Genomic DNA, 10984 nt, shown 5'->3' on the forward strand with positions numbered 1-10984 from the left:
GAACACTTTACCTAAGCAACGTTCGCCCGATTCTGGAATACGCGTTCGTTGTGTGGGACCCGCACGCACAAATTCTTGTCAATAGCTTAGAAACGATACAGAAACGTGCAGCCCGATTCATAACCGGCATTTACTCATTCCCAAGCAGTGTCACATAAATAAAGCGGCACATAAGTCTGGAAGATCTCTCACTGCGCCGTGTTGTTTCCCGCCTCTCTTTCCTTCGAGATGTCGTCTTCAATCGCACACCACTAAACAAAGAGACTTATCTACAATCACCAACATACATATCCGGGCGCCGCGACCACTTACTTAAGATAAAAGAAATCTGCGCGCGCACAACCACATACCGAAACTCCTTTTTTCCCCGTAAAATACGCGAGTGGAACCTGCTGCCCCCTTAACTAATCGAAATTGCTTCTGATGTGACGTTCCCCACTGTCCTTCAAGAATATATTTATGGATAAAAATGTACTCGCCATTTGAAACTTTTTTGATATTTATGCTCTGCAATGTTAGCCAGCGTGCTGTGTAAATGAATGTATCTTGTTACCTGGCCGATACTTGTTTTTAGCGCTGTCTCATGTGCTCCCTCAGAATGTACCACATGTGTGATTAGTATTGTACTCACGGTCTGCAGTGTGTGGCTTACTAACGCAAACCTTGTATGTTTTCTTACAATGGTTTTTTTTCTTCAACCTTTCAAAGAGTGTGCAATGTTGTATTTTATATCGATTATTTGTCCCCTCTACTATAATGCCCCACGGGCGAAGTAGGTATGCAAATAAAAATAAATAAATAAAAGCAAAACATAAATAAACAAACCAAATGCATCGTTTGCGGCATTACCCCCTCTCTAAGAGTGCATCGACCTGATGCTAACATAAGCGAAAGTCCGAACAAATACAAAATTATAGTGCGCCATCGTGCGTAGAAAGGTTTTAAGCGAACCACGCGGACGACTTCGGGTCGCGTGCGTCGTCGTGAAGTGCCGGAATCACCATCGGGGATCGCTATGTAGGTAAGTTTGACAACATGTCGTGGAATCTGGTAGGGTCCCAAATACCGTCGTAGAAGCTTCTCACTCAGACCGCGTCGTCGGATGGAGTCCAAACCTTCACACGATCGCCTGGGTGGTACTCGGCGTTTCAGCGTCGGAGGTTGTAGCGGCCGGCATCCACCAGCTGCTGGTCCGTTGTCCAAACTAAAGCGAGTTGGCGGGCCTCTTCCGCACGCTTAAGGTATCCTTGGAAGTCGGCATTGAGGTCGTCGTCTTCTACGTGCGGAAGCTTGGTGTCAACCATTGTAGTCGGCCGCCTTTCGTAGACAAGCTCGAACAGGTGTTATCAGTGTAGTTTCTTGGATGGCCGTGTTGTACGCAAACGTGACATATGGCAGCATTTCGTCCCAGGTATCATGTTCAACATGGACGCGCATGGACAGCATATCCGCAATCGGCTTGTTCAAACGTTCCGTTAGTCCGTTCGTTTGGGCTTGGTAGGCTGTCGTTCCTCGGTGATCCGTGTTGCTGTAGCGTAATATTCGTTGCATCAGCTCGGCAGTAAACGCCGTTCCGCGGTCCGTGATTAGAACTTCAGGAGCTCTGTAGCGAAAGGGAACCAGAAAACCAGACGTACGGCTATAAACGATGCCTACGAACGACTGCTGCGAGAGCCGCGCTCGTGGAGCGAGCCCCCGGTGCCTGCCTCGTGGCGCTTTCTTTCTCTTTATTCAAAAGGCTCCATGTCGCAGCACAACTTCACTGATGAAGAACCTTGCGACTTCTTGGGCAGTCCCCTCCGAAGAGCAGCGGTCTCTGCATAACGCGTCATGTAGTCTGTCGCTACGACGATTCAATTGTTCTCGAATCCTGACGTAGGGAACGGGCCCAAAAGGTTCATTCCACTATAAAGGCCTCGATGGCACGGCGATCGGCTGCAGAAGTCCGGTGGGTCTCGTCGGTGGCATTTTTAGTCGCACTAAAGGAAGGAAGCAATACGTTTTTTTGTCCATCGGGATCAGGTATTGGGGGTGGAGGAGGCCCACCAGGCCGCTGCGACTGCCAGGGCCCGGGAGGTGGTCAGGACTTGGCCTGACTCCCCCGTGTCACGCAACAGGTACTCCCAGTGGTGAGGGGTGAGAACGGGGGGTACAGGTCTGCGGGGCATTCGCAGAGGGAATGGTAGTGAGTGTCGAGTGCCCCCTCCGCTGGACAGGTAGGGTCAGTAAAGAGGTGTGGATGACTGTGTGTCAATTGTGTTCTGTGTGGGAAGGTGTGTGTTTGTAGGATGCCCAGCATGTGGCTCGCATCCGGGGAGAGGTGTGGGTGCGGGGGTGGGTATCGGCGGTGGAGAAGGCGGTAGTGCAGGGCATTATCCCGGTATTGCATGAGGGAGGTTGGCTTGCCTGCTTGGGCATCGCCTGTTGGCGCTGTGAAAGTGGCGAACCGGTGAATTAGTTCGCGAGCACGTACGTGCACCACTTCATTAGCGCCTACGCCTGTGTGAGCTGGTGTCCACAGCAGGGTCATGATGTCGGATGCAGGATTTTTGGAGATAATTTTTAATGCTATGGGGAAGATGTTAAAGCGAATAAAATTGCGGATGGGCTGCTGACTGTCAGAAAGGACAAATTGGGAGGTGCGACGCTGGGTGAGCGCGCGGGCAATGGCTGCCTCCTCGCCATGGTTGTGTTGCTAGTTAGGATGGTAGCCGTTGTGACTTTTGGTGATGTGTGTTGGCCAACAACACCTACACAGTGTGCAGATTTGTGAGGGTAGGGGTGGAATCAGTGTATAGTGTGCATGGTGAAAGTGGATATAGTTTGGCGTGGGCGTTGGCTCGTGCTAATCGGCGGGCTGCATGAAAAGTGGGTGCATGTCGCAAGAAAGGGGGGGATTCGGATGTTGTTACGGATTTGAGGTGGAATGGGGAGTGGCGGGATTTGGATGGTGGGTGGTAGTACGTTTATATAGTTGAGAATCTAATGTCCTCTGGGGAGGATGCGAGGCGCGTGAGTTGGGAGACGCGGTTGGCGTCTAGGGGCTCCCGTGCGGTGTTGTATATGCCGAGGTCGAGTAAGCGATGCGTTGGTGCGTATGGAGGAAGCAGAAGTGCATGCCTATACGTCTTCCGGAGGAGGGCATCAAGTGAGTCGATTTGGGTAGATGTAAGGGTAAGGTATGGTAGGTGGTAAAAGATACGGTTGAGTAGAACACTATGTACGAGATGGGGGCGGTCCTGTTCTGTGATGCAGTGGTGTTTGCTGGCGATCCGTCTAATGATACGCGTAGTTTGGGTAACGTATTTCTTTACGTGTTGGAGGGCGTGCGGGTGCTCTGTTGTGTGTTAGGGTGAGTCCTAAGACTCTAAGTTGCTGTGTGTGGGGTATTTGGTCAAAGTGTATAATGAGTTGGGTGGGGGGTCTGGAGGGTGCTTGTTGCGAGGGGGCGTGAAAGTTAGGAGAGCAGATTTTTGTTGAGAGCACTGGGGCGTTAAAGATTCAATGTGGTCTAAGACTTGACTGAGGCCGTGTTGGAGTGTGGTTTAAAGGGGTTGGTCGGAGCCACAGTGGAACCACAGGGCAATGTCATCCGCGTACAGTGTGCTGGGTGGCGTGGGTACGGTGAGGAGAGAGCAGGCAAGTGGGATTAGGGTGAGGTTAAAGTGCGTGGGCGAGAGGACTGCTCCTTGTGGCGTTCCACGGTCTGGCATGTGGAAAAGATCAGACTGGACATGGCCAAAGCGGATGGTTGCAGCACGTTGTGTAAGGTATATAGTGATAGAAGTGTAGGCCTAGGTTTTGGGATGAAACTGCCTGAAGTATGCTATCATGTGAGACATTGGCAAAAGCTTTTTGAACGTCCAGTGAGAAAATAGAGTTGTGGTATTTTTGCGGGGGTGTCGGTAGAAATCATGATGGTACTGTATAAAGGCGTCTGGAGTGGATAGGTTGTGTCTAAAGCCGATCATGTTAGGTGGTAAGCTTGAGTGTGTTCAAGGTGTGCATTAATACGATTCTGCAGGACGTGTTCGAGTAGTTTGCCAAGGCAGGAGGAGAGGGAGATAGGGCAAGGTTGTGTATGCAGGGGGTTTTCCAGGATTGGGGATGAGGGTGATGTTGGAGTGTTTCCAGGTGGAGGGGAGGGTGGGGTTAAGCCAGTGTTGGTCAGAGTTGCACAATGTTTACGAGGGCCTCTTCATCTAGGTGTCTTAAGAGGCCATTAGTGATGTCATGTCCTGGCGCGGTATTACATTGCAGAGCTTGGATTCCGCAGGTGGATCTGAAAACGTGATACAAGCATAAGTCACGGCAGCTCCGGACATTGTGGGTGACGTCAGATGTAAGGCGCGACCAGTAGTACCTCGCCTTGATTTTTCCAGCTGTGAGAGCTGTGCCGAGATGTCCGGAAGACGGGTCGTCGTGGCACGCTTCCAAATTTCTTCACGAAGATCTGCTGGGATGACAAGAAGGTAATTCGTTCTCGTTCCGGGGCTGAAATTTTTCTTCACGAGGATGGAGTCTTTGAGGATGAATGCTAGTAAGTTTCGTTTCAAGGCCCTATGCAAGGCGGCATTGCGTCCTTCCAGGTAGTCGATCATGTCGCGTGACTTGGGGTCGGCACGCTGTTGAGCAGCTAGATCGCTCTCTGTCACGACTCCCGAAGAGCGCGCTGTCGGCATCGGAGTCTTGAGGTGGTAGATCGACGGGGGCGCGGGTGAGACAGTCGGCGTCGGTGTGTTTCCTGACGGATTTATGGACAATTGTAACGCCGAACTCCTGCAGGCGCAAGCGCCATAGCCCAAGGGGGCCAGAGGCGTCCTTCAAAATTGCGAGCCTACACAGCGGATGGTGGTCTGTCACAACCTTGAACGGTCTACCATACACATATTGGCGAAATAATGAAATGGCCCATTTGATAGCCAGGCACTCTTTCTATCTTTCTAGGAGACAGAGTAGGTTTTCTCCTACTTCGACAAACTACGGCTGGCGTAGGCGTACAAACTACGGCCAGCGTAGGGTGGCGTACCTTTTCGCAACTACTCTGCTTTTGAACGAGGACGGCACCCAAACCTATATCACTGGCGTCTGTGTGCATTTCCGTTTTGACGTTTTCGTCGAAATCAGCGAGCACGGGCGGGCTTTGTAGGCGTTTTTGCAGCTCGCAGAATGGTTTTTATTGGTCGTTTTCCCAGTCACAAGCCGTGCTATCCTTCGTCAAGCGTGTGAGTGGTTCTGCAATGCGTGTGAAGTTTGCGACGAAGCGCTGGTAGTAGGCGCACAATCCGAGAAATCTTCGCACGCTCTTCTTGTCTTTCGGCCTTAGGAAGTTCGCAATACCTGAAGTTTTTGTCCCATCAGGTAGGCCTCCCGCGGCGTTGACGACTTGGTCCAAGAACTTCAGTTCCTCTTGCGCGAAACGGCACTTTTCAGGCTTCAGCGTTACCCCGACGTACAAATTGCTTCGAGAACAGACTCCAACCTTTCAAGGTGTTCGTGAGAAAGTCCGGCTGAATACCACAACGTCGTCGAGGTATACGAGGCACGTGTGCCACTTCAGGCTAGCTTCAACAGTGCCCATGACTCTTTAACTCTTTCGCTACCGCGCCTATCAAAATCGATCAATTTGATCGATACTTTTGGGAGCGCCTTTTCATAGCGTTCCAGGCGTTTCTCGAACAAGTAAAGCTGTTCGGAGTTAGATCAGAAAATGGCCTTTCAAAATCAGTTTTGTTTTCATTTTGGCAACGGAAACGTGATTTTTGACACGCTTTTGAATCACCTGGTTGTGGAAAAGGGGCGTGGTCATCGCGCCTCAAGGCTACCAACGAAGAATGCGTGCAACTCGTAATTACTCTGCACCAGCGCTTGTTTTTTGCTATCAGGGCGTGAATGGGGAACTAGCAAACGATTTTCAATCGTCAGGTTCACGCTCTGACAGTAATAATCCCAGAAATCGGCTGAAAATGTCAAGCAGTGCCTGGTTGCAAAGCTACTTTATGATTTTAGGCAGTTTTATTGCCTTTGCGCAAGTTGTCCTAAGTACTCTGGTAGTTCTACTTACCCCAGGACCATTCCCAAACAGTTTACAACAGTTTTGGTTTCGTTTCTGCATCGCGAAATTCATATTTAGCCCAACTACGCAGTTACCCAACTTCAAGGCTAACTGCCATGGCGCCTGAAGCGTCCGCGACTGATCCTCGAACAAAGCACGCCGCTCCTCATTTCCCCCCACCCTAACCCGATTTCTGCGATAACAACTTCAGATGCAAGTCAAAAGGTCACACCCAGTCGCCAGATATCTGTTCCGCCGAGGACAGCGCTTCAAACCGGCCTTACACTGCCAGCTGTTCGCCTTCCAGTTTCGTTTTCATGCGAGGGTATATCCGGGTGTCTAATGTTGCTGCTTAGTTGAACTGTCTATTCGGACGGAGTCTCTGATAAGTTTTTGTACTGTTTCATTTGAAAAATGTTAGGTGGCGCTGCAATAGAGGAGGCTCGTTGTGCTGATCTTTTTTAGCGCGCGACTGCTACTCGGCCAAAGATCGCAGGGGACGATTCTAGCTCATCGTACCTCATTTTTGCGAGCAAGGCTACAATTGCGAGTAAGAAGATGATAATAAAGCTCAGCTTTATGTTTTGAGAGATAACTGACCGTGAACGACAACAAACATCAGCCACGGCGTTCCGTTTTCAACTTCATGCATGTTTTTTTCTGCTTCGCGTGCTTGTCCCAAATATTGTGCTCGCTGTAAATGCAAAGTCAGCCATTGACAAGATGTTTTTACGTTATGTGGGGGCAAATTGGTGCCTCTGATAACGTCAAACCGCCAGATTTATTCCAAGGAACCACCCAAAATTGCACAGTTTGAATTAGAGGTTGGGCTTCACCGCATGACACGAGCACCGTGCGTGCTAACATTTTTTTTTTTATATCTGAAAAACTGTTCCGCGCAAGTCGACATTTTTTTTAGGGTGTGTTTTTGAAATGTTTCCCTGCAAAATGTATATTCTAATTTTTTTCTACTACCGGTGGTTTGATATACACAACTCCTTTTTTATCATTTTTTTCGACAACTTGACAAAACTTTTGATTTTGATATTTTTTTTCACAACTATGATATATGAAAACCTTTAAAAAACCGGTGTTATTGGAAAGGCCGTTAAATAATCTGCATTTTGTGCTCCTGCAATTAGTGCCTAAATAATTTTTTAGCAGAAAAAAAAATGTTTTCTTGGACCCCCCAAAATTGGTCAATTTTCTGCGGTAGCGAAAGAGTTAAAACGTGGCTGGCGCCATGCACAGCCCAAAAGGCATCACCTTGAACTTGTATAGTCTGTCCGCGGTTATAAATGCAGTCTTCTCTCTGCCTTTTTTGTCCACTTCAATTTGCCAGTAGCCGGTGTTAAGATCCATAGATGAGAAGTACTTGGCATGCCACAGGTGGTCGAGGGCGTCGGCGATCCGCGGCAGAGAGTACGCGTCCTTTTTGGTGATTTTGTTGAGTCACCGGTAGTCAACGCAGAAACTTAATGTGCCGTCTTTTTTCTCCACGAGTACGACCGGCGCATCCCAGAGACTTTTCGATGGCTGTATAATGTCGTTGCGTGAGCTTGTCGTCGACTTCAGTCCGGATGGCTTCCCGCTCGTGTGAAGAGACGCGCTCCGGTGACTGTCGGGTAGGTCGGGCTCCATCTTCGGTTATAATTCGGTGCTTCGCTAGGGGTGACAGGCGTAATTTTGAACTTCACGAAAAACACTCGCTGTAGCGACATAGAAAATCAAGTTTTCTGTCCCGATGTTCTGGCGGCAGCGCCGGGCTCATGTTGAAAGGATGCGGCAGCTTCGAAGCATCTGCGCGTGCGCGTTCACAGTTGGCGAGTACGATCACTTGACTTGCTTCTTGCGTTTCTTCGAGGAATGCGATTGCAGCGGCCTTGTTTAGATGCTGGTACTCCTCGGTGAAATTGCTACTAAAACGTTGCATTGGCATTGCTTAAAGTGCGTAGTACCCCTTGCGACGCAGACACCGCGCTTGGAAGCAACCTTTGGTCACTCTCTATGATAGCTTCGGTGTCAGGAGCAGGATCCTCACAGTAGACGGCGATCATCAAGTTTGCACGGGATGGCAGGGTGGCGTGATCGCCGGCGATTCTTCCAGAAGCACTGCGATTGGGATTCGGTTGCGGCATCGTCGAGTGATCGGAGGAAAAAGGTATCGACGTGGTCTTCAGATCAATTATTGCGGCGTTGTTCGTCAAAAAGTCCATTCCGAGAATTACGTCGCAGGAACGCTAAGGCAAAATGACAATTTCAGCAGAGTACGTGGTGCACCTATTGTGAAGCGAGATGTGCACATTCAACTTGGTGTTGCGAGATTGCCTCCTGCTGTGCGTATATCCGGACCCTCCCATCTTGTCGTAACTTTCTTCAATTAAACGTGAATGACCCGCTTATTACCGAGTAGTCGGCTCCTGTGTCGATGAGGGCGACTACGTCAAAGCCGTCGATGGACAACTGTACGTCGGACGCCGCCTTCCTCGAGTTCCGGGTGCGTTGGAGGTTCGAACGTCAGCTTGTACGTGTTAACGGTGGGGCACTTTGCGTCGTCGTTGTCATCGTCGTTTTATCGACCGTCTCCGTCATGTAGGATACGCGCCGCGACGCGTATCTGTCATCGTGTTCGAGAGTCTCTTCACGGTTCCGTCGGGTCGTCGGGATGAGGACATGTCGTGAATCACGGTCTCCGGCGCGCCCTTGCGTCATTGGAGGGTTTTCATTTTCCCGCCATTGGGCAACTTCACCTCCAGAAGTTGCCGCCTTCCGTTTCCGCCGCGTGAGCTGGGGGACCTTCCACGTGAGAACTCAGCATTGCTACGGCGGTTCGGCGACTGGTATGGGTACGGCGATGGCGAACGATTGAAATGGGCTGGTCCACGGCTGGTGTTTGACAGGTACTCTTCGATCTCCCATGGGTGTTGGCCGGTTCGGGGGCGGGGTGCGTCGACGGAGAATCATCGCAAACCGAGCCTCCTGTAGGGGCAGCGGTGGTAGATGTGGTCGGCCTCTCCGCAGTGGTGGCACAGTGGACGGGAGAAGGTCTGCAAGCGTGGGCGACAGCAGCATTGGGGTCATAGCTTGTGGCTCGCGAGGTGCTACTAGCGTCGTTGAAGTTTCCAGCGCTTGCTGAACTTCTTCTGTAATAACGTCGGTAAGGGAAGCGACTTGTGGTTGCGGCGGCGTTGGAAGCAGTTTCCGCAGCTCCTCCATCAATATTTTGCGGAAAGTCTGGCGTAGGCTATCTTCGAGAATGCGCATGCTGTCGACGTAATTCGCATTGGCCGTTCCAACAATGTTTCGGTCTTACAGCTTAGCACGCATTTTGAGGGCTTTCTCAATGATGCTGGCTTCGGTCACGAATTCGGCGAAGGTATTTGGCGGATTTCGGACAAGTCCAGCAAACAGTTCCTCCTTCACACCACGCATTAATAAGCGCAACTTCTTTTCTTCCATCATGTTGTGGTCCGCGCGGCGAAATAGCTGCTTCATCATCTCAACGAAGATCACAACCCCTTCGTTGGGGGGTGGCATGCGGGTTTCCAATAAAAGGGCAGCTTGTTCTTTCCGCACGACTGTAGCGATTGTTTTGAGGAACTCGCTCTTAAAGGTAGTCTAGTCGGTTAGGGAGCTTTAATGGTTCTCAAACCACATTCGGGACCATTCTTCTAAATAGAAGAAACCGTGGCAAAAAGTTTCTTCCTCAATGCACCTGTTAAAGATGCTGACACACTCCACTTTCTCGAACCAGTACTCAGGTTCTTCTCTGGGCGATCCGCGGCACAATGGTGCTTCCCGGGGCTGTTCAAGAACAAGGTCAGGATTGGTAGTGCTGGTCATGGTGCCTGCGTTGATCACGGTGGTGGTCACGACGTCTTCTTTCTTTACTTTATTCGGAAGCAGTCCAAACTTCTGCCGAATACTTTGCTGTCGGCGGCTGGCACGAATAGGACTTGCTTTTTGGCTTGACGAGGGCGTGGGGTGCATTTACCCCGCACCTACCAGATGTCACGTAGCCAAAGACGACGCAGTTGTCTCCAAAGAAAACAAGTTTATTGGAGCGACCTTGTGCTACCCTAACAACTCAAAGAATACCGATGGCGAAGCAGCTGTCAACAAAGTAAATTTCGAAGGCGACCGTCGACGATTCGAATTAAAGCCGCGGCGTCTGCTCTGCAGGCTTTTATCTCTCGGCGCGAGTGTCTGTCGAACCGTCGATTTACACCCAGAACAAAGAAGATTATTCTAGGCTGTTTATGTTAGTTCGGAATGCTCTCCCTGTAAGAAGAGATAACACAGGCGGCATAGAGAGAAAGAATAGAACACGCGCTTCCCCTGGCACACAGAGAACACAGACCGGCGGAGCCGGCCGGTAAAAGCAAAACATAAATAAACAAACCAAATGCATGGGTCGTGGCGATATACATAACACCAAATACGTCGTACAACTGCGTCAATAAACATAACACTCCTGTAGCCGTTGAAAATTTATCAAAAAATAACAAATAGGCACTGTTCTACAAAACAATATATTACAAATAAAAGCATGGGTTACCTCAGCCACTTTCAAAGTTTTGCGTACTAATCCCCTTAAACCAAGCAGGAAAACTAACCATCTCGCACACAATTTCGTTTGCACACAAATTCCAGGTAGATCAACTGTCACAGAAGCTGTTGTGCAGTGATTACTTACTTGCTCATGTCTTTTTTTATAACTTTCCCATCAACAAAAAAGGTATAAAGTGGCATCCTAATGTCGCCATCAAATCCTTGGACCTGTTAACAAGTGCAAAAAAGCTATTTTAGAGGGCGTTCCCAACACTATTTTGAGGTTCTTACTCTCATTCCTTAAAACATAACGTTGATCCGGCCGAAGAATACTCCTACGTGGGCAGCAATTTCTCAAGTTGTCCTAAGAGCAAACAA

Source organism: Haemaphysalis longicornis, unplaced genomic scaffold (genome assembly GCF_048455015.1).
Source record: "Haemaphysalis longicornis isolate Haplotype H1 unplaced genomic scaffold, Haemaphysalis longicornis Haplotype H1 scaffold_13, whole genome shotgun sequence".
NCBI lineage: Eukaryota > Metazoa > Arthropoda > Arachnida > Ixodida > Ixodidae > Haemaphysalis > Haemaphysalis longicornis.